The sequence below is a fragment of the Panthera uncia genome, assembly GCF_023721935.1.
Source record: "Panthera uncia isolate 11264 chromosome C1 unlocalized genomic scaffold, Puncia_PCG_1.0 HiC_scaffold_3, whole genome shotgun sequence".
Taxonomy (NCBI): domain Eukaryota; kingdom Metazoa; phylum Chordata; class Mammalia; order Carnivora; family Felidae; genus Panthera; species Panthera uncia.
Window position 1 is genome coordinate 110,327,131 of NW_026057584.1, and position 25,619 is coordinate 110,352,749.

The following is a 25,619-nucleotide window of genomic DNA, read 5'->3' on the forward strand; positions in this document are numbered from 1 at the left end:
TTTGACAAAGTAAGAAAGAATATCTAATGGGAAGGTTGGGGGGCAGGATTTCTTCAACAAATGGTGTTGGGAAAAGTGGACAATAACATACAAAGGAATGAAACTGGACCACTTGCTTACACCAGACACAAAATTAAATTCAAAATGGATGAAAAATTAAATGTGAGACATAAAAGCATAAAAATCCTAGAAGAGAACACTGGCAGTAACTTATTTCATATAAGTCGTAGCAACTTCTTTCTAGATATGTCTCCTGAGACAAGGGAAATAAAAGCAAAAATAAAATATTGGGACTACATTAAAATAAAAAGCTACAAAGTGAAGGAAATAAAAACTAAACAGTCAACAAAACTGAAAGGTAACCTACAGAATGAAAGAAGGTATTTGCAAATAACATATCTGATAAAGTACACATAGTATCCAAAACATATAAAGAACTTATAAAATTCAACACCAAAAACCAAATAATATAATTAAAACTGGGAAGAAACCATGAATATACATTTTTCCAAAGAAGACATACAGATGGCCAATAGATACATCAAAAGATGCTCAATATTACTCATCATCAGATAAATGCAAGTCAAAACTATAATGAGATATCATCTCACACCTGTCAGAATGGATATAATTAACAATACAGGAAACAACTGGTGTTGGTGAGGATGTGGAGAAAGAGGAACCCTCTTTACAACTGTTGGTGGGAATGTATACTTGTCAGCCACTCTGGAAAATAGTGTGTAGTTTCCTTCAAAAGTTAAAAATATAGCTACCTTATAATCCAGAAATTGTGCTATCAGTTATTTACCCAAAGAATACAAAAGTACTAATTTAAAGGGATATGTGCACCCCAATGTTTATAGCAGCATTTCCCTATAGCCAAATCATAGAAACAGACCAAATATCCATCAATTGAGGAATGTATAAAGAAGAAGTGATACACACACACACACACACACACACACACACTGGAATATTACTCAGACATCAAAAAGAATGAAATATTGCCATTTGCAATGACATGAATGGAGCTAGAGAGTATTAAGCTAAGCTAAATAAGTCAGAGAAAAAGACAAATACTATATGATTTCACTCACATGTGGAATTTAAGAAACAAAACAAATCAGCAAAGGGAAAAAGAGAGGGAGGAAAACCAAGACTCTTAATTATAGAGAACAAACTGATAGTTTTACTAGAGGGGATATGAGTGGGGGGATGAATTAAAGAGATGATAGAGATTAAGGAGTGCACTTGACGTGATGAGCACTGGGTGTTGTATGTAAGAGTTAAATAACTATATTGTATACCTGAAATTGTTACACTGTATGTTAACTGGTTTTTAAATACAAACTTTAAAAAAAGTTATAACTGGGCTGAATCTGTTCAAAAAATAATTTGAGACAGAAGATGTGATAAAGACCAAACTTAAACTTTTTTATATGAAATTTATTGTTAAATTGGCTTCCATACAACACCCAGTGCTCATCCCAAAAGGTGCCTTCCTCAATACCCATCACCCACCAAAATTAAACTTTTGAGATGAAGTCTACACCATTGCAGATGAAAAATATACTGGGTGCTCCAGTTTCAGATTTGATATGGAAAGAACTTTGCAGTTGTCACTCCCATCATTACAACAAGAAAAAAAAAAGTGGAACAAACTGAAAATCAGTGAATTTTCTTGGATCTATAGGAGAACCAATATCATAGAGGAAACCAAGAACCTAAAATCTGAAGACAGGTGAATGGGGAGATTTAGAGATGAAATCAGCATACACTGCTAGAGTCATAAACTTGTAGAAACACTTAAATCAATTTTTTTTGACAAATCTCTGTATGCTGAGTGTGGAATAACATGAAAGTGTAACACTTCTGGGATCCATAGCCTTAAGGAGGGGCCCACACTTTCATAGGTTTTATGTCTGGGAACTTCATAAAGTTATCACTGTGAAGTGTCAAAGTCACTTTTGCTTCTAGCAGTGGGAAGGAAAATTCAATCATTTGGATGTATTCCAGTGCATTCTTTATAACAAAGCCTTAATCTCTATCAGAAAGACTTTATTTAATCCTTATTTCATACAGGGGGAAGAGTATACAACTTGAGCCCCTTCTTGCCTTCATGCCTAACATAATGGAGGAATGGAAAAACAACTAAGAAACACTTATGTACACATCAACCCATAAACACAAGATCGCTAAAAGATGGAGATTCAATCATAAGATTATAGAACACTTTCCCACTCCCAACTTTTAACACCAAATTAACAAATTTCCAGTATAGTAACATTGGCTGACAAATGAAAAAGTGCCTCAGATTCTACTTAAGAAAGAATTCTTAGGGAAACTGAAAGGCAACAAGAAAGACAAAAACAATGATATTAGAATAATTTAAAGCCCCTGGCCCTATAACTACAGCAAACATTAAGAACAGCCCAACTCCTAGTCAGATTGACATCAAACCTCATAGTAAAGACCTGTTTACCTCAAATCCTTTTATCCTATAAGTCATGTCTGACCTTCAACAAAAGTTATAGGCATTCTAAAATTTAAATAACAAAAGTCATAGCCTGAAGAAAAAAAGCAAGCTCCAGAATCAGACTCAGATATGACACAGATTTGGGAATGATCAGACAGGAAATTTAAAATAATTATGATAAGATACGGATCATAATTTTTGAAAAGCGAATATGTAAGAACAGATAGATAATGTAAGCAGAGAGATTAAAAAAATACTCTAATAAGGAATAAAAAGGAAAGATCAGGATTCAAAAACACTAACATAACTGAAGAATGTCTTTATAGTGCTCATTAATAGATCGGACAGTGCCAAATAAAGAATCAGTGTGTTTGGACAGATGTCAATATATCAATAGAAACTTCCTGAACTGAAGTTCAAAGAGAGAGAAGAAAGAAGGAGGAGGAGGAGGAGGAGGAGAAGGAGGAAGAGGAAGAAGAAGAGAAGAAAGAGAATAGAATAATCAAGGACTATGAGACAATGTTAAAAGGTGTAATATATGTATAATTGTGCTACAAGAGATTAAAGAGAAGATAAAGGAGAGGTAGTGCCTGATATAAAAGGGCCAAGAACTGTGCTAAATTATAGCAGACACCAAACCACAGGTCTAGAAGCTGAGGGAATACCGAGCAGGATAAATACTAAAAAATCTACACCTAAGCATATCATATTCTAACTTCAAATAGATCATTATGGATGAGGGAGTACATGAAGATCCTTACCTATAAAGAATAGGAGTCAAGAAATAAAGTGAACTTGTCATTAAAAATCATGAACATAAAGATTAAAGATATATATTTAAAATATTTTTTTAAAAAAACAAGAATTTGGGGCACCTGGGTGGCTCAGTCGATTAAGCTTCTGATTTTGGCTCAGGTCATGATTTCATGGTTTGTGGGTTTGAGCTCCATGTCAGACTCTGTGCTAATAGCTCAGAGCCTGGAACCTGCTTTGGATTCTATGTCTCTCTCTCTTCCCCTCCCCTGCTTGTGCTCTCTCTCTCTTTCTCTCTCAAAAATAGACATTAAAAAAATTTAAAAAAACAAGAATTCTACATACAGAAAAATTATTCTTCAAAAATGAAGGAGCAATTTTAAAATGTCCTCAAAGAAACAGAACTTAGGGAATTTATAACTAGAAAATTGGCCCTGAAAAAAAGTCAAAATAAGTTCTTCATGGGAAGAAAAATTACATAGGTCAGAACCTCACATCCACATAAAGAAAGAAAAAGCATCAAAGAACAAATAACTAAAGACAAAATAAAATATTTTATTTTTTATACTTAAGAGAGAACTGTCTCTTTGAAGTAATAAGAACAATGTATTATGTGATTATCATATGTATTAGGTTCCTAATGAGGTTACACAAACTGTGGCTTAAAACAATAGAAATTTATTCCCTCACATTCTTGGAATCTAGAAGCCCAAAATAAAGGTGTTGGCATGGTCATGCTCCCTCTGAAACCTGTAGGAAATCTGTTTCTCTTCTTAGCTTTTGATGGGTAACCAGAATCTTTGGTGCTCCTTTGCTTGCAGCTGCAACAATACAGCCCCTGCCTGTGTCATCACATGGCATTCTTCCTGTATGCCTCTATCTTCATAAGATCATATTCTTATAAGGACACCAGTCATATTGGATTTAGAACCTCCCCTAAGCCAGTATGATCTCATCTTAACCAATTGAATCTGCAATGACCCTATTTCAAAATAAGATCATATTGTGAGGTACCGGGGGTTAGGACTTCAACATATCTTTTTAAGGGAGATATAATTCAACGTAAGCATTACATACAGATAAACCAAATAATAGTAAAGATGTAAAGGACAGGAGGGGATAATTTCAAATAATTTGTTTTAAGGTACCTACACTAACCATAAAACAGTATGGTATTATAGAAAGTAGACTTAGCTTAACTCTATATATATGTATTATAAATTCTAAGGCAACCACTAAAACAATGTTTAAAATACATATACTTTGTATGTTAAAATAAAAGAGAAAAAGGAATTATATAAAACCCTTGATTAAATCCAGACAGGACAGAAAAAGTAGTTACAAATACAGTAGATATTAATCCAAACTACATCAACAAATACTTCAAATAGGAATAGTCTAAATACATAAATTGAAAGACAGAAATTGAAAGTCAGAAAAAATTTTAAAAAACTGTTCAGTCTACCAAAAATCTAATTTAAATATAAAGACACAGACTGTTTAAAATTAAGAGTGGAGAAATATATACCCCACTAACACTAATAAAAGAAAGCTGAAGAAGATATATTAATTTAAGATAACACAGACTTAAAAAAAAAAAGATAAGACAGACTTCAGAGCAAGGAACATTATTAGCTTTTAAATGGAACATTACATGATAAAGGGATTAGTCCTCCAAGAAAATCTTGTAACCATTACCATGTATATACTTAAAAACAGAGTGTCAAAATGTGTGAGAAAACATTGATAGAACTGCAAGCAGACAGAGACATATTCACTACTGCAGGTGGAAATTTCAATACCCCTCTTTCAGTGATCGATAGCTCGAACAAGCAGAAAATCAGTAAACGTATACTTGACCTTCAAATTGTCAATCAGCTGGGGGACATCTGGGTGGTTCAGTCAGTTAAGCCTCTGACTTCAGCTCAGGTCAGACTTTATGATTCGTGGCTTCAAGCCCCACATCAGGCTCTGTGCTGACAGCTCACAGCCTGAAGCCTGCTTTGGCTTTCTGTGTTTCCCTCTCTCTCTCTCTGTTCCCCCCTCATTCTCTCTTTCTCTCTCACTCTCTCTCTCTCTCAAAAATAAAGATTAAAAAAATAAATAAAAAATTGTCAATCAGCTGAATCTAATTGAAATGTATAAACTATCTTATTCAACAATAGAAGGCATGTTATTCTCAAGCTCATATTAAACTTGTGCCAAGATAGACCACATTTAGTGTTATAAAATACAGCATAGCTACATTAAAAGTCTAACTACATTTTATTGATGTTTAACTGTTAGCTTGCAGCTAACATCTTGCAAGCTCACCCCTCTTTCTTCCTCATCTGCATCACATCTAGGAAGACTGATAAGAAATCCCAGGTGATCCCTCTGGTGCCAGCGGGAGTTTTAAAATGTGAAAACCCTTCCATCATGAGAACATTTACCATAGCTTTACCTGAGCAAACTCCAAATTGAATAAAGACACACACACACACACACACACACACACACAATCTATGTCAAGACATATCATAATTAAAATTCTGGAAACTGAAGAATTGTAAAAATCATGAGAGAAGTCATAATTAAATAACCTTCTATTAGATAACATTAATTTGGATGAGAGATTTTTCTTTTATCTCAGACCATGGAGGACAGAATGAAGTGGTATGACATTTCTCAAATGCTTATAACAAAGAACTGCTTACTCTGAATTCTATATTCTCAAAAATACCTTTCAGGAATTGAGGAGAAAGAATCAAGATCTCCAATTGATAGCATAATTTTCCATCTTATTAATCTAAAAATTGAGGAGAAAACTAAGCTAGAGGTAACCAGAAGGAAGGAAAGAATAGAGTAGAAATAAAACAGAAGTAAAAAAAAAAAAAACAGTAGAGAGAAACAACAAAATAAAAACTAATTCCTTTAAAAAATAAAAAAAATTGATAAGCCATGAGTGTTTGAAGAAAAAGAGATACACAAATTACTAGTATCAGAAATAAAAGAGGGACTATTACCAATCTTATAGAAATAAATAATTTTTACATAAATTATAATGGAATACTATGAACAATTGTATCAAGACAACTTAGACAAGTGAAATAAAAGAGATTTCTAGAAAAACACACACTGCCAAAAAAAGATTCAGGGGTACAAAGAAAATCTGAATAGGTAGATAACAAACATACATTGAATTAGTAACAAAAATTTTCTCACAGGGAAAAACCCAAGACAAGTTGACCTCACTGGAGAATTCTAACAAACATTTGAAGCACATAAATGAGATGACAAGCACACTTATCTTGAGAAGTACTGAGAAATGTATAGAATTGTTGAGTCATCATGTTGCGCACTGGAAATGAATATAACGCTGTATATTAATCATACTTAAATTTAAAAATAAACAAATAAATAAATGCAATAAATTATTAAAGAATAAAGTAAAAAAAATAACACCAATCCTTCACAAACTCTTCCAAAGATGAAAGAAAAGGAAGTATTTCCTAATGCAGTTTATGATGTCAGTATTACCCTGATAGCAAAACAAGTCACAGATATCACTAAGAAAATACAGCTATAAACCAATAGCCCTTATGAATATGGATAAAAAAACTTTTAAAAGAATATTATCAAGTCAAATCTAGCAACATATTAAAAAATTGATACACCTTAACCAATTAGAATTAACTCTAGTAATTCAAGTTTAGTATAACATACAAAAACCAATCAATGTTATATACTATATTAATATAATAAAGAAAAATAACACATGATCATCAAAGAAAAATTATTTGACAAAACCCAGGATCCTTTCATAATGAAAATACTAAAAAAGCACAAGTAGAAAGGACATTTCTCAACCTGAAAAAGAGCATCTATGAAGAAAACACAACTAATATCATATGTAATGATGAAGGACTGAAAACTTGTTCTAACTTCAAGAAAAAGTAAATGATACTCCGGCCACATCTATTTAACATTGTATGGGAAATATACTAGTCAGCCTTATTGAACAAGAAAATAAAATAAAAGTTATTAAGAATGTAAATATAGAAAAAGTGAAGCTATCTGTATTTACAATGACACGAGATTATAGAGAAAATCCTTGAGAGTATCCCCAAAGTATAAAGCTAAAAAGTAAATTTAATGAGATTACAAGACACAAGATCAATATACAAAATCATTTTCATTTCCATGCACCAGCTATAAAAGAATCCAAAACTTAAATTAGGAAAAATATATTTCATGCACAATACATTTCAAAAAATATAATTAGGTACAGATTCAAAACAAAGGCAAAATTTGTGCACCAAAAACCTGCAAAACATTGCTGAATTAAATTAACCAAGTCCAAAAAGGGAGGAGAAAAAAGCAAAGATTTCCTATGCAATGGACTAAAAGACAGTATTGTTAAGATGATAATATTTCTCAAATTGATCAAGATCTACCACAATAGTTAACAAAATTTCAATTACTGTTTTCACAAATTTGGCAAGCTTATCCTAAAATTCATATTAGATTGCAAGGGAATAACCAAATAGGTAGGGAAAAGCAAGGAAAAAACCATAGTAACACGACCGTCTTGAAAAAGGAAAACTAAGTTGGAGGAATCACACTTCACAAATTCAAAACCTACTATAAAGCCACCATAATACAGAAAATACAGTGCTGGCATGAGGATGGAAATGTAGATCAATGTATAGTTATCAAGGACCCACAAACAAATCTATTCATCTATTATCAATTGATACTGATAAGCATGTAAAAACTACTCAAAGGAAAGAACAGTTTTTTCCTTAACTAAAGATGGTACAGCTGCATATCCACATGCTAAAGAATAAATTTAGACTTCAGCCTAACATAATATACAAAAACTAACTCGAGACATAACAAAGACCTAGATATAAAATTTGAAACTGTAAAACCGTTCATATAAAAGAAAGCATAAATCTTTGTAATCTTGATGTATGTAGCAGTTTCTTAGATAGTACAATAAATGTTCAGTTAACCAAAAAATAGATAAATAGGGTTCATTAATACTGAAAAAGTACGCATCTAAAATATTTCAAAATAATGATACAACACATGATATAGAAGAAACTATGAGAAAATTATTTATTTGGAAAGGGTTTAGTGTAAGAATATATAATATCTCTTACAAAGCAATAATAAACACATGCAAAAATTAAATATATATATATATTCATAATGGAAGAATACATTATGCAAATATTAATAAAAATAAAGAGAGGCCATATTAAAATTAAAATTATGTAAAATAGATTTCAGGGGAAAATACTAGAAACAAAATTTATTAAAATACTAGAAAATAATGGAAATTGGATAAATTCTATATAACCTACTACATAAATGTAGAGATATACTATGTCCATGGATTGGAAAATCAACTTACTATATATAGATGTCAATTATCACCAAGTTAACCTGTAGATTTAACAAATTCCCATGAAATCTCACAAAATTTTTTGTAGACACACACATGTTTATTATTATATGTATACCAAAAAAATCAAAGGATCTATGATAGCTAAAACATTAAAAAAAAAAATAAAGTTGGAGGAATTTCCCAACCCAATGCTAAAACGTTCTATTTAGCAACAGTAATAAAGATAGCATGGTATTGATGGAGAGATATACATATAGATTAATGGACTGGAATCAAATAACAGGAATAGACTGACACAAATATACCCAAATTATTTTTTATAGCAGTTCAAACAGTTCAATGATGGAAGAATAGCTTTTTCAGAAAATGGTTCTGGAAAAATTGGATATACAAGGTAGGAGGTAGGAGGCAGGAAAACATGTGCTTACACGTAATACATGAAACTATAATTCTTTTAGAAAGAGGAAAAAAGAAGTCTTTGGGACCTATAGCTGTCTAAAGTTATTAAATTTGACACTAAAAGAAAAATCGTTAAACTGAATTTATTCAAAATTAAAAACATTTGGTCTGTAAATTGACTTGTAATGATAATAAAAAGATAAGCTACAGACTGAGAGAAAATATTTTCAATCATATATCTTAGAAAAGGTCTTGTATCAATAAAAAACAATAGAATAAGAGATGGCAGAAAAGGCAAATATACAGCCAGTCTTATGAAATAAATTCAAATATCCAAAATAAAATAATTAAACTGGGTTTATATCAGAACTGTTAAATGTTTAAGCATTAGAAAACCTATTACTGTATCTCATTAAAATGAGATGTTATTGATTGTATTACACCAAATTTAATATACCACTAAGAAAGAAAAACTTTTCCATTCTAATACTCTGACAGACTATTAATTATAAGATGTATTCTAACTTCAGAAATGTTGAAATGTGACAAAAGTGTGTCTTGAAAGATATTAAGTAATAATTAAAATAAATAATAGAAATATATATATATATTTATACTTACATTTTAATGGAGGAAAATATTAAGATTATTCCAATGGACACTGAAAAAGATTTAATAAAGAGTACCATGGCTTATAAATAATTAAAATTAAACAGAATGGAATTTCCTAACTTGATAAAGAATATCTACCAAAAACACTTAATATAATGATTAATCATTAAAAATTTTTCTTTTAACATAGAAGTCATATTCATCATGATGCCAAGTAAAAACAACAAGAAGAGTCAGAGACATTATAATTACTTAGATCGTCCTAGAAAGTTTACAAACCACTAGTTCCAATAAAGATGAACAGATGGATCTAAGATGGATATACAGAAATTAACAAAATTTTTAATAACCAATTAGAATAGTCAACAAAATAGATTCCAGTCACAAAAGCAAAGAAAAATTATGTAAAAATAATTTTAAATAAATATGAGTGAGGCCTCTGTGTAAAAAAATTATAACTTAATTAAAAGACAGAAGAAAGAGCTGAATAAATGGAGAGATCTATCATGCTAATATCTGCCAAGACTCAATAGTTTAAACACCAAAACTAATTTAAAAAATTCAGTGTTAACCTAATCTGAATCCCAACAGTTCTTCCTGAAAGTTGCCAGCTGATATTAATATTTGTACAGAATTTTAAAGGCCCAAGAAAATCATAGAGAATTTTTACAAAAAAATAAGTTGGCATTGCACACCATATTATATTCAAGATTTATCATAAGTCAATAGTCATTAAAATACTGTAAGAACTGGGGAAAAACAAAGGCATAAAATAGAAGGCCAAAAATAGGTTTGCACAGATATAAAAACTTGATATACAGCAGTAGGGTGATTAAAAATCCATGGAAAAGGACTGGGTCCAGCAGATGATGCCAGTACAGTTGGCAAATGCCAGACTTACGTGAGGAAAGTAAAACCTCAAGGTTTTGAAAAAACTATATGGAAAGATATCTTTGTGGTAAACAAGTCATCAAAAGTAAAATATATGAAAGAAAAATCCACATTTGACTATAAGAAAACATAGATCATTTGCCCTGTTTAAGTAAACTGAGGCAGGGCAAGGTTTTCACAAAGGGAGAATTTGGGAACATGATTACATCCTCTTTTCACAGAGAGTATTTTAAGGTACTGAGAAAAATATGACGGTGAACTATACACAGGATGGTATACAGGCACTTCCTCATCAGAGGGAAGGTGGTGATTCATCTGTGAGGACCCAGGGCTCTTTGAAGCCAACCCATGGGTTTACCTTACCTAAAATTGGCATTTTAAAAAATCCATAAATGTTTGCTGTAGGCCAAATGAATGAGCAAGAAAACTTCAGCGAGTGTTACTTCTTTCCCATTTACCAGAAACACAGCCAGGACTATACTGGTGGGGAGTGTCACCTCTTTCCCACTCACTAGAAACCCAGTAAGGAATATACTGGGAGTAACTAGATTGTGACACCGGCAACGTCAAGAACTTAAATTCACTCTGGTGAAAGGTTAAGCATGCTTTGGGATTAATCATGTAAACCCACTACACTTAGGTCAATATTTAAGACAGAAAATATGCTTCTCAAAGCTAAGTGAAGGGTGAGTCTGTGTCTTAAAGAGGATTGAGGAATTATATGGAATGGCTAGCACAGCCCTACTAAAATCAACTGGACATTAAGCCCTCCATCATTGTGAGGATACACAAGGAGAAAAAGAAATGTGTGAGCTTATTTCACTTTAGCCTCTAGCACCATGAGTTTCCAATAGTAGACATGAAATAAATGTGTTAAATAATGCACATTGTGTTAAATAATGCAAAATGATATGATATGGCACATGTACATGAATGCTATATAAAAAGAAGGGATGTCTACACACTAGGAACGTTATTATTATAACTCATTATAAACTAAAAAAACCTTTTAGGATTAATGTTGTTCTTCACATCTTAGAGATGGGCAGTGAGGTTAATTGATGCTGCCCAAAGTGGCTAAGTAAGAATTCTGGTACAAAACCCTACAGGCTCCACTCTCTCCCTGCAGTACAATCTCCCCAGAAAGGTAGGTGAAGTTGGAGAAAATCTAGGAAAGTCTAGAAAAGTGTATAGAGGTTTTGTAGAGCCCACAGGAGATTACAGATGGGCTTCAGAGCTGGGGCCTAAAAGAAAGACTTCTATTCACGGTGTTTGGGAGAAACAGCCAGACATTGGCCCAGCTGGAAGGAAGGAGCAAGTTCTGATGACTGAGTGACCCAGCCTGAGGCTAAATGCTGGAAGTACAGCTCCTCCCCAGGCAGAGGTATGCATTTGTAGCTGATGTTGATTCAGCTTGACACAGGTGCTATGTGATTCTTCCTCCCCAATTAAACTCTGCAGTTCTATCACTCATGGAAAACACTTTGTCATAACAAATACGCAATTAAGTTGCTATGTGTCCATGCTAGTTTGTAGTGTAAAATGGATTGTGTATATTGGTAATTCTGGAAGGGATACCCCATAGCATTCTCTCTGCTCCTGTTTGAAGTCCTTATCTTATTTTTTCACATTTTCTCTTTTCAGAAATGATGTATTTGAATTGCCATCTTTCAGAGGGAATGAGTTTGAGTCATTAAAATGTTGATTCTAAACAGTGCATCTGTGCTATTGCTAGATGGTCACCACTCACCACCAATGAACACAGACACACTCCCCTACCCTCCTGATTTGCTCACCTACCAGGCTCAACCCAGCTGTCACTCATGAGTCAAGGGACTCCCCCAAGACACTGTCCCCACCTAGAAAGGGCTTGACAGACAGCTACAGAATCCCTTCCCCTATACACAGAAACACACACACACACACACACACACACACACACACACAGAAAGGGAGTCCCTTTGTTCTTGCCAAAACCTGAACACTACCATCAGCCCCAGCGCTTTGCTCTGGGTACCCACACATGAAAGGTAGAGCCATTCTAAAAATTTATCATAAAAACGTGGTGACTATTGGAGATCCAACAATGGTGGAAAAGTAAGGGGACCTGAAGTTCCTTTTTCCATCAAACACAGCAATGTTGAGGCCAAAGGACTTTGAATTCCAAGAGTCTACCCTACAGAGTGACAAAGACATCTCCAGGAGCCCACAGAGACAACCTGGCAGGCAATAGGTACATAACTGCAAACTGGGAGAAATAAAATGGTCTACATTGACATGGAAGGGATGTATCCTCTTCTGTGGAGAGACAAAGGGAAGAGAAAGAGAGGCTGGGGAAGTGTAGGACTGTATCTCTACAAGAGAAAACCCATGATTGGACAGAAAAAGATCCAATCTCTAACTCTGGTTCTTTCTCTGGACTAGGGCCGGATGCCCTGTTTGAGCACCCAGGGAGGAGGGGAATGAGCCTTGGTCCCAGTGACTAGTTCAGAGACAGTCCACAGTGGGAGAAACCAATCCCTTCCCTGGAGTACTGTGGGAAGAAGGTGTATAACTGTTAAAACGACAAAGACAGCCTGCACCTGTCAGAGGCCATATATCTGTGAACCAGAGCTCACGGAGCAGGACCCTTTGAGACACTGGGGTTTAAGTACCAGCCAAACACCAGGGTAGCAGGGGAGTTGGCGCAGCAGGACAAACCAACTGTGTTCACACCCTTGGTGGCACTGTGAGGAAATCCTGAACAGTGGTTTGGGACACCCGGTCCAGGGAAGAGAGAGGGGTGTTGCCATTTTTCTCCCCATCACCAAGAAGGTGGGGCTTCAGGGAACGTACATTTGATCCACAGTGGAGGTGAGACCTGCCTACACCAAACCATGCCTGGTAACAGCTTATCTACTATAGCAGGATTCACACTGATGAACCAGATAGCCCCTCATCCAGACCAGCACTGCCACCGGTTCCAAGGCACCCAGTGGTTTTGCATTGCCTGATTTAATTCTTGGACAATTCTTATTATATATTTTTTCTTCCTTTTCTCCTTCTTATTTCTTCCCTCTTCTATACTGGTTATTCTGGTTGTTGGTTTGTTTAAGCAGACATATTTAATCTAGTCTCTTTATACCTGTTCGACATCCCCTTCTTTATTTTCCTCTCTGTCTCTCTCTCTGGATTGAGCCATACAGTTTCTCTGCCTGATCAATTTTCTTTTCTTTTCTTTTTCCGTGCCCCTGTCATTTGTCTCTTTGTATAGAATAAGACCACATACATCAACAATGGCCTAACCCTGTTGTTTTGTTTTAGCTGGTGGTTTTGTTGTTGTTTTGTTTTGTTTGTTTGTTTTCTTTTCCAGGTCTACTTCAATGAATAAATCAAACACATCTGATGGAGGATCCAAAACATCACTACAAGTTGGGAGATAAAACAACCAGAGTCACAACAAGAGAGGTCAAGTAACACACTCCAAAAAACGCCTCCTGAAGGGCCAGGGCCAGGACAATGTAGGTCCCCTCTTTGATATAGGTGCAGGACACATAACAAGATTTTAAGACACACAAAGGGACAGAAAACTAGCTGAAATGATGAAATGGAAGAATTATCCCCAAAAGAAATTCCAGAAAGAAATTACAGCTAAAGAATTGATTAAAACAGATATCAACAATATAACTGAACAAGAATTTAGAATAATAGTCATAAGATTAATCGTTAGGCTTGAGAAAAGTATAGAAGGCAACAGAATCTATTGCTGCAGAGATCAAGGAACTGAAAAATAATCATGATGAGTTAAAAATGTTGTAAATAAGGTGTAAAATAAACTAGAGGTGATGACAGTGAAGACTGAAGAAGCAGAGAGGAGAATAAGTGAAATAGAAGATAAAGATATGGAAAAAGATGAAGCTTAGAAAAAGAGAGATAAAAAAAACTATGGACCACAAGTGGAGAATTAGAGAACTAAGTGATTCAATGAAGTGTAATAATATCTGTATCATAGGGTTTCCAGAAGAAGAGAGAGAGAAATGGGCAGAAAGTGTACTTGAAGAAATCATAGCCCAAAACTTCCCCAACTTGGGAAAGGAAATAGACATTGAAATCTAGGATGCACAGAGAACTCCCTTCAGATGTAACAGGAATTGATCTTCTGCACGACATATCATAGTGAAATGGGCAAAATACAAAGATAAAGAGAGAATTCTGAAAGCAGCTAGGGACAAATGGGCCTTAATCTACAAGTGTAGACACATAATGGTAACAGCAGATCTATCTACTTAACTCAGCAGGCCAGAAGGGAGTGGCAGGAAATATTCAATGTGCTGAATAGGAAAAATATGCAGCCAAGAATCCTTTATCCAGCAAGCCTGTCATTCAGAATAGAAGGAGAATTAAAGGTTTTCCAAAACAAAAACTGAAAGAATTCATCACCATTAAACAAGCCCTACAATAAATCCTAAGGGGTACTCTGTCAGTAGAATGTTGCAAATAGCACAAAGAACCAGAGACATCACTATAAGCAGGAAGCCTACAGATAACATGACTATAAATCCATATTTTTCAAGAACAACACTGAATGTAAATGGACTAAATGCTCCAATCAAAAGACATAGGGTATCAAAGTGGATTAAAAACAAAACAAAACAAGACCCATCTATTTGCCATATACAAGAGACCCATTTTAGACCTGAGAACACCTTCAGATTAAAAGTAAGGGGATGGATAACCATCTATCATGCTACTGGAAATCAAAAGAAAACTGGAATAGCCATCTGATAGCAGACTAGATTTTAAAATAAAGGCTACAAAAGACATGAAGAAGGGCATTAAATCAAAATTATGGGGTCTATGCATCAAGAAGAGTTAAAAAATATAAATGTTTATGAATCCAATGCGAGAGCATCCAAATATATAAAACAATTAATCACAAACATGAGCAATCTCATTGGTAAGAATGTGGTAATTGCAGGTGGCATTAATATTCCATTTACAACAGTGGACAGATCATCTAGACATAAAACCAATAAGGAAACAATAAGGAAACAATGATACACTGGACCAGATGAATTTCACAGATGTATTCAGAACTTTTCATCCTAAAGCAGCAGAATACACATTCTTCTCGAGTGCACATGGAAAATTCTCCAATATATATCACATATTGGGTCATAAAACAGCCCTCAATAAATATAAAAGAACTGAGATCATACCATGCACATTTTTAGATCACAAAACTATGAAACTTGAGCTCAACCACAGGAAAAATGTTTGGAAAACCTCCAAATGCATGGAGGTTAAAGAACATCATACTAAAGAATGAATGGGTCAACCAGGAAATTAAAGAAGAAATTTAAAAATATTTGGAAACAAATGATAATGCAAACACAACAGTCCAAACACTTTGGGATTCAGCATAGGCAGTCCTAAGAGGAAAATACATTGCAATCCAGGCCTATCTCAAGAAAGAAGAAAAATCCCAAATACAAAATCTAACAGCACACCTAAAGGAAACACAAACAGAACATAAAAGAAACCCCAAGGCCAGCAGAAGAGAAATAATAAATATCAAAGCAGAAATAAACAACACAGAATCTAAAAAACAAACAAACAAAAAAGATCAATGAAACTAAGAGCTGTTTTTTTTACAAATAAACAAGATTGATAAAATCCTAGCCAGACTTCTTAAAAAGACAACAGAGAGGACCTAAATAGGTAAAATCATGAGTGAAAATGTACTTAGTACAACCAATCCCTCAGAAATGCAGGAAATTATCAGAGAATATTATAAAAAATTATATACCAAAAAACTGGACAACCTGGAAGAAATGGACAAATTCCTAGACACCCACACACTACCAAAACTCAAAAAGGAAGAAATAGAAAATTTGATCAGTCCCATAACTAGTGAAGAGATTGAATCAGTTATCAAAAATCTCCCAACAAATAAGAGTCCTGGGCCATCTGATTTCTCAGGGGAATTCTACCAGACATTTAAAGCAGAGTTAATACCTATCCTTCTCAAGCTGTTCCAAAAAATAGAAACAGAAGGAAAGCTTCTGGACTTATTCTATGAAGCCACCATTACCTTGATTCCCAAAACAGAGACCCCACAAAAAAAGGAGAATACAGGCCAATATCCCTGATGAACATAGAAGCAAAAATTGTCAACAAGATATGAGCAAATTGAATTAAACAGCATATAAAGAGAATTATTCAACATGGGGTTCATTCCTGGGCTGCAGTGCTTGTTCATTATTTGCAAATCAATCAATGTGATATATCACATTAATAAAAGGAAGGATCAAAAGCATATAATCCTGTCAATTGATGCAGAAAAAAGCATTTGATAAAATACAGCATCGTTTCTTAATAAAAACCCTCAAGAAAGTCAGGATAGAAGAAACAGACTTAACCATCATAAAAGCCATATATGAAAAGCCCACAGCTGATATACTTCTCAATACGGAAAAAGTGAGAGCTTTCCCTCTGAGATCAGAAATAGGACAGGGATATCCACTCTCACTACTGTTGTTTAATATAGCGTGGGAAGTCCTAGCATCAGCAATCAGACAACTAAACAAAATAAAATGTATCAAAATTTGGCAAAGAAGTCAAATTTTCACTTTTCCCATAATACCCTACATGGAAAACATGAAAGACTCCACCAAAAGGCTGCTAGAACTGATCCATGAATCCAGCAAAGTCGCAGGGTACAAAATCAATGTACAGAAATGAGCTGCATTTCTATACACCAATAATGAAGCAACTGAAACAGAAATCAAGAAATGAATCCCATTTACAATTGCACCAAGAACCATAAAATACCTAGGAATAAACCTACCAAAGATGCAAGGGATCTGTATGCTGAAAAGTATAGAAAACTTATGAAGGAAATTGAAAAAGACACAAAGAAATGGAAAAACATTCCATGCTCATGGATTGGAAGAATAAATATTGTTAAAATGTCAATACTACCCAAAGTAATCTACACATTCAATGCAATCCCAATCAAAATTGCACTGGCATTCTTCTCAAAGCTAGAACAAACAATCCTAAAACTTGTATGGAACCAGAAAACACTCCAAATAGCCAAAATAATATTTTAAAAGAAAACCAAAGAGGGAGGCATCAAAATCCCAGATATTAGCCTCTAACACAAATCTGTAAATATCAAGATAGTATGGTATTGGCACAAAAACAGACATAAAGACGACTGGAATAGAATAGAGAACCCAGAATTGTACCCACAAATATATGGCCAATTAATCTTTGACAAAGCATGAGAGTATCCAATTGAAAAAAGACAGTCTCTTTAGCAAATGGTCCTGGGAGAACTGGATAGCAATATGAAGAAGAATGAAATTAGACCACTTTCTTACACCATACACAAAAACAAACTTAAAATGGATTAAAGACCTAAATGTGAGACAGGAAACCATCAAAATCCTAGAGGAGAAAGCATGCAAAAGCTTTTTGTCCTCAGCCACAGCAATTTCTTGCTCAACACATCTGCAAAGACAAGGAAATTAAAAGCAAAATGAACTATTGGGACTTCATGAAGATAAAGTTTCTGCACTGCAAAGGAAAGAGTCAACAAAACTAAAAGGCAACTGATGGAATGGGAAAAGATATTTGCAAATGACATATCGGATAAAGGGTTAGTATCCAAAATCTCTAAAGAACTTACCAAACTCAACACCCCAAAAACAAATAAACCAGTGAAGAAATGGGCAAAAGGCATGAATAGCACTTTTCCAAGGAGACATCCAGATGGCCAAATGACACATGAAAAGATGCTCAATGTCACTCATCATCAGGGAAATAAAAATCACACTGGTCAGAGTGGCTAAAATTAACAACTCAGGAAACAACAGATGCTTGCAGGGATATAGAGAAATGGGAACACTCTTGCACTGTTGGTGGGAATGCAAACTGGTGCAGCTGCTCTGGAAAATAGAGTGAAGGTTCCTCAAAAAATTAAAAATAGATCTACCCTATGTGCCCAGCAATAGCACCACTGGGGATTTATCCAAAGGATACAGGAGTGCTGATGCATAGGGGCACATGTACCCCAATATTTATAGCAGAACTTTCAATAGCCAAATTATGGAAAGAGCCTAAATGTCCATCAACTGATGATTGGATTAAAAAGAGGTGATTTACAGGAGGTTCAGGGAGGAAGATGGCGGCTTAGGAGGACACTGGGCTCACCACATCCTGCTGATCACTTAGATTCCACCCACATCTGCCTAAAAAAACCAGAAAACCACCAGAAGACTAACAGAACGGACTCTCCAGAGCCAAGCATAGACAAGAGGCCCACAGAAGAGGGTAGGAAGGACGGAGAGGCAGTGCGCCCTACACGGACTGGTGGGAGGGAGCCAGGGTGGTGGAGAGGCAGCCTGTCTGGCAAGACAGAGCCCCTGAGTCTGATTTCAAAAGCGGAGGGGCCAGACAGAGTGAGTTCTGACAGCAAGTGGGCTTTAACATCTGGAATGGTATAAGTCAACAGCTATGCTTAGAGAGTGGGAGGGCTAGAGGACAACAGGAGGGAGAGTTGTTGAGCCACAGAAGACAGAGCTCAGCTTGGTGGGGAACAAAGGCCTTGGGAAGTGACATCTCCCTCGCCCATCCCCCAGCCAAAATCCCAAAGGAAACCAGTTCCCTCACGGAACTTGCTTGCACCGTGCAAACACCCAATGCTTTGCTTCTGTGGATCCATCCCTCCAGTGGGCCTGCCTCCCTCCTGGTGCCACAGGGCCCCTCCCGCAGTGGACGACTGAAGGCAAAGTGAGCTGAGCCTGCCCCTCTCACCCCTGTGCACCTTGCGGATCCACCCCGGCTAATACACCAGATCCCATAGAAGCAGCACCACAAGCTTGGCAGTGTGCAAGTAGCCCAGACAGGGGCCACCACACTCCACAATGAGTTCTGTCCCTGGGAGAAGGGAAGATAAGATACACACCAGTTTGACTGTGGCCCCAGCCAAGGGCTGGGGGCAGACATCAGGTCTGACTGTGGCCCCACTCACTGACACAAGTACCCCAGACAGCACAGGGGAAGAGCCCTGCAGTTCGCCACCACTGCAGAGAATATCCAAAATGATGAAATGGAAGAATTCTCCTCAAAACAAACTCCAGGAACTAGCGACAGCTAATGAATTGATCAAAAACGATTTAAGCAATATAACAGAACATGAATTTAAAATAATAGTCATAAAATTAATCGCTGGGCTTGAAAAAAAACTATAGAGGACAGCAGAGAATGTATTGCTACAGAGATCAAGGGACTAAGACAGTCAAGAGGAGCTTAAAAATGCTATAAATCAGGTGTAAAATAAAATGGAGGGACCACAGCATGGAAAGAAGAGGCAGAGGATAGGTTAACTAGAAGATAAAATTATGGAAAAAGAGGAAGCTGAGAAAAAGAGAGATAAAAAAAATCCAGGAGTATGAGGGGAGAATTAGAGAACTAAGTGATATGATGAAACGCAATAATATCCGTATAAGAGGCATTCCAAATGAGGAAGAGAGAGAGGAAGGGGCTGAAGGTGTATTGAACAAATCATAGCTGAAAACTTCCCTGATCTGGGGAAGGAAAAAGGCATTGAAATCCAAGAGGTACACAGACCTCCCTTCAGACATAACTTGAATTGATCTTCTGCACGACATATCATAGTGAAACTTGCAAAATACAAAGATAAAGCAAAAATTCTGAAAGCAGATAGGGATAAACATGCTCTAACATATAAAGGGAGACTGATAAGACTCATGACAGATCTATCTACTGAAACTTGGCAGGCCAGAAAGGAATGGCACGAAATCTTCAATGTGATGAACAGAAAAAAATAAGTGCCAAGAATCCTTTATCCAGCAAGCCTGTCATTTAGAATAGAAGAGATAAAGGTCTTCCCAAACAAACAAAAACTGAAGGAATTCATCACCACTAAACCAGCCCTACAAGAGATCCTAAGAGGAATCCTGTGAGACAAAGTACCAGAGACATTGCTACAAGCATGAAACCTACAGACATCACAGTGACTCTAAACCCATATCTTTCTATAATAACACTGAATGTAAATGCACCAAATGCTCCAACCAAAAGACATAGGGTATCAGAATGGATAAAAAAACAAGACCCATCTATTTGCTGTCTACAAGACACTCATTTTAGACCTGAGGACACCTTCAGATTGAAAGTGAGGGGATGGACTACTATCTATCATGCTACTGGAAGTCAAAAAAAACCTGGAGTAGTCATACTTATATCAGACAAAATAGACTTTCAATTAAAGGCTGTAACAAGAGATGAAGAAGGGCATTATATAATATTTACAGGGTCTACGTATCAGGAAGAGCTAACAATTATAAATGTCTATGCACCGAATATGGGAGCCCCCAAATATATAAAACAATTAATCACAAACAAAAGCAACCTGATTGATAAGAATGTGGTAATTGCAGGGGACTTTAATACTCCACTTACAACAATGGATAGATCATCTAGACACAGTATCAATAAAGAAACAAGGGCCCTGAATGATACATTGGATCAGATGGACTTGACAGATATATTTAGAACTCTGCCTCCCAAAGCACGTTCTTCTCAAGTGCACATGGAACATTCTCCAAGATAGATCATATACTGGGTCACAAAACAGCCCTTCATAAGTATACAAGAATTGAGATCATACCATGCATACTTTCAGACCACATTATGAAGCTTGAAATCAACCACAGGAAAAAGTCTGGAAAACCTCCAAAAGCATGGAGGTTAAAGAACACCCTACTAACGAATGAGTGGGTCAACCAGGCAATTAGAGAAGAAATTTAAAAATATATGGAAACAAACGAAAATGAAAATACAACAATCCAAACGCTTTGGGACGCAGCGAAGGCAGTCCTGAGAGGAAAATACATTGCAATCCAGGCCTATCTCAAGAAACAAGAAAAATCCCAAATACAAAATCTAACAGCACACCTAAAGGAAATAGAAGCAGAACAGCAAAGACAGCCTAAACCCAGCAGAAGAAGAGAAATAATAAAGATCAGAGCAGAAATAAACAATATAGAATCTAAAAAAAACTGTAGAGCAGATCAACGAAACCAAGAGTTGGTTTTTTGAAAAAATAAACAAAATTGACAAACCTCTAGCCAGGCTTCTCAAAAAGAAAAGGGAGATGACCCAAATAGATAAAATCATGAATGAAAATGGAATTATTACAACCAATCCCTCAGAAATACAAGCAATTATCAGGGAATACTATGAAAAAATATATGCCAACAAACTGGACAACCTGGAAGAAATGGACAAATTCCTAAGCACCCACACACTCCCAAAACTCAAACAGGAAGAAACAGAAAGCTTGAACAGACCCATAACCAGCGAGGAAATTGAATCGGTTATCAAAAATCTCCCAACAAATAAGAGTCCAGGACCAGATGGCTTCCCGGCGGAATTCTACCAGACATTTAAAGCAGAGATAATACCTATCCTTCTCAAGCTATTCCAGAAAATAGAAAGGGAAGGAAAACTCCCAGACTCATTCTATGAAGCCAGCATTACTTTGATTCCTAAACCAGACAGAGACCCAGTAAAAAAAAGAGAACTACAGGCCAATATCCCTGAAATGGATGCAAAAATTCTCAATAAGATACTAGCAAATCGAATTCAACAGCATATAAATAGAATTAGACACCATGATCAAGCGGGATTCACTCCTGGGATGCAGGGCTGGTTCATCATTCGCAAATCAATCAATGTGATACACCACGTTAATAAAAGAAAAGATAAGAACCATATGATCCTGTCAATCGATGCAGAAAAAGCATTTGACAAAATTCAGCATCATTTCATAATAAAAACCCTCAAGAAGGTCGGGACAGAAGGAACATACTCAAACATCATAAAAGCCATTTATTAAAAGCCCACAGCTTATATCATCCTAAATGGGGAAAAACTGAGAGCTTTCTCCCTGAGATTAGGAACATGACAGGGATGTCCACTCTCACCACTGTTCTTTAACATGGTGTTGGAAGTGCTAGCATAAGCAATCAGACAACAAAAGGAAATCAAAGGAATTAACATTGGCAAAGATGAAGTCAAGCTTTCACTTTCTGCAGATGACACGATGTTTCACTTTCTGCAGAAAACCCAATAGACTCCACCGAAAGTCTGCTGGAACTGATACATGAATTTAGCAAAGTCGCAGGATACAAAATCAATATACAAAAACCAGTTGCATTCTTATACACTAATAATGAAGCCACAGGAAGACAAATAAAGAAACTGATCTCATTCACAATTGCACCAAGAAGCATAACATACCTAGGAATAAATCTAACCAAAGATGTAAAAGATCTGTATGCTGAAAACTATAGAAAGCTTATGAAGGTAATTGAAGAAGATATAAAGAAATGGAAAAATATTCTGTGCTCATGGATTGGAAGAATAAATATTGTTAAAATGTCAATGCTTCCCAAAGCTATCCACGCATTCAATGCAATCCCAATCAAAATTCCACCAGCATTCTATTCAAAGCTAGAACAAGCAATCCTAAAATTCATATGGAACCACAAAAGGCCCCAAATAGCCAAAGTAATTTTGAAGACGACCAAAGCAGGAGGCATCACAATCCCAGACTTTAGCCTCTACTACAAAGCTGTAATCATCAAGACAGCATGATATTGGCACAAAAACAGACACATAGACCAATGGAATAGAATGGCAACCCCAGAACTAGACCCACAAAAGTTTGGCCAACTAATCTTTGACAAAGCAAGAAAGAATATCCAATGGAAAAAAGACAGTCTCTGTAACAAATGGTGCCAGGAGAACTGGACAGCAACATGCAGAAGGATGAAACTAGACCATTTTCTTACACCATTCACAAAAATATACTCAAAATGGATAAAGGACCTGAATGTGAGACAGGAAACCATCAAAACCCTAGAAGAGAAAGCAGGAAAAAACCTCTCTGACCTCAGCCTCAGCAATTTCTTACTTGACACATCCCCAAAGGCAAGGGAATTAAAAGCAAAAATGAACTATTGGGACCTCATGAAGATAAAAAGCTTCTGCACAGCAAAAGAAACAATCAACAAAACTGAAAGGCAACCAACGGAATGGGAAAAGATATTTGCAAATGAAAATATCGGACAAAGGGCTAGTATCCAAAATCTATAAAGAGCTCACCAAACTCCACACCCGAAAAACAAATAACCCAGTGAAGAAATGGGCAGAAAACATGAATAGACACTTCTCTAAAGAAGACATCTGGATGGCCAACAGGCACATGAAAAGATGCTCAACATCGCCCCTCATCAGGGAAATACAAATCAAAACCACACTCAGATATCACCTTATGCCAGTGAGAGTGGCCAAAATGAACAAATCAGGAGACTATAGATGCTGGCGAGGATGTGGAGAAATGGGAACCCTCTTGTACTGTTGGTGGGAATGCAAACTGGTGCAGCCGCTCTGGAGAACAGTGTGGAGGTTCCTTAAAAAATTAAAAATAGATCTACCCTATGACCCAGCAAGAGCACTGCTAGGAATCTACCCAAGGGATACACTAGTGCTGATGCATAGGGGACTTGTACACCAATGTTTATAGCAGCACTGCAACAATAGCCAAATTACTGAAAGAGCCTAAATGTCCATCAACGGATGAATGGATAAAGAAATTGTGGTTTATATACACAATGGAATACTACGTGGCAATGAGAAAGAATGAAATATGGCCTTATGTAGCAACGTGAATGGAACTGGAGAGTGTTATGCTAAGTGAAATAAGTCATACAGAGAAAGACAGATACCATATGGTTTCACCCTTATGTGGGTCCTGAGAATCTTAACAGAAGTCCATGGGGGAGGGGAAGAAAAAAAAAGAGGTTAGAGAAGGAGGGAGCCAAAGCATGAGAGACTCTTAAAACTGAGAACAAACTGAGGGTTGATGGGGGGTGGGAGGGCGGGGAGGGTGGGTGATGGGTATTGAGGAGGGCAGCTTTTGGGATGAGCACTGGGTGTTGTATGGAAACCAATTTGGCAATAAATTTCATATTTAAAAAAAAGATGTGACTTACATATACAATGGAATACTACTTGACAATGAGAAAGAATGAAATCATGCCATTTGAAGGAATGTGCATGGAAGTGCAAGGTATTATGCTTAATGAAATAAGTCCGTCAGAAAAAGATATCACATGTTTTCACTCATATGTGGATCTTGAGAATCTTAACAGAAGACCATGGGGGGAAGGACAGGAAAAAAAAATACTTACAAACAGAGAGGGAGGGAAGCATATCATAAGAGACTCTCAAATACAGAGAACAAACTGAGGGCTGATTAGAGGGTGGGGGAGATAGGAACATGGGTGATGGGCTTTGAGGAGGGCACTTGTTGGGATGAGCACTAGGTATTATATGTAAGCTATGAACCATAGGAATCTACTCCAAAAACCAAGAGTACAGTTTACACACTATATGTTAGCCAATTTGACAATCAATTGTATTTAAAAATAAATAAATAACAATAAATAAATAAATAAATAAATAAATAAAATGTGGTGACTTGGGGTGGACAGGGGAAATATGCTAAAGGGAGAGTAAGCATTTTGTTACACTTTATGAAATGACAATGTCTAGACCAATTGAAAGTAGGTCTCTGGAAAAGCTTTAGTCCCAGGGAAGGGAAGATAGGAAAGCAGACACACAACAAGGCCATATCTAGGCTGAAGCCCAGGTCAGGACAGTGAGATCAGGATGTGTCAGCATTGTGGGATGTGGGGATTGGGGTACATAGAGGATGTGTCTTCGAGAGAGGAAGGAACTTGTAGCATTAGTGCATTAGTGTTTGTGCTTTTAAACCACTTGTTTACCTCTGGAGTAACCAAAATATCAGGTTTCATCCTCTTCTCAGTTTCCTACTCCTGAAGCAAAACACACACACACACACACACACACACACACACACACACCAATTGTTCTAAGTATTTGGAGAAGCACACACAAATTGCTGAATGTTCTGTGGAGGAGGACACTGAGGAGCTTTCCCCACCAATCACTAGGCCAACAACCAATTGGTATTGAACTGCCTTTAGTAAC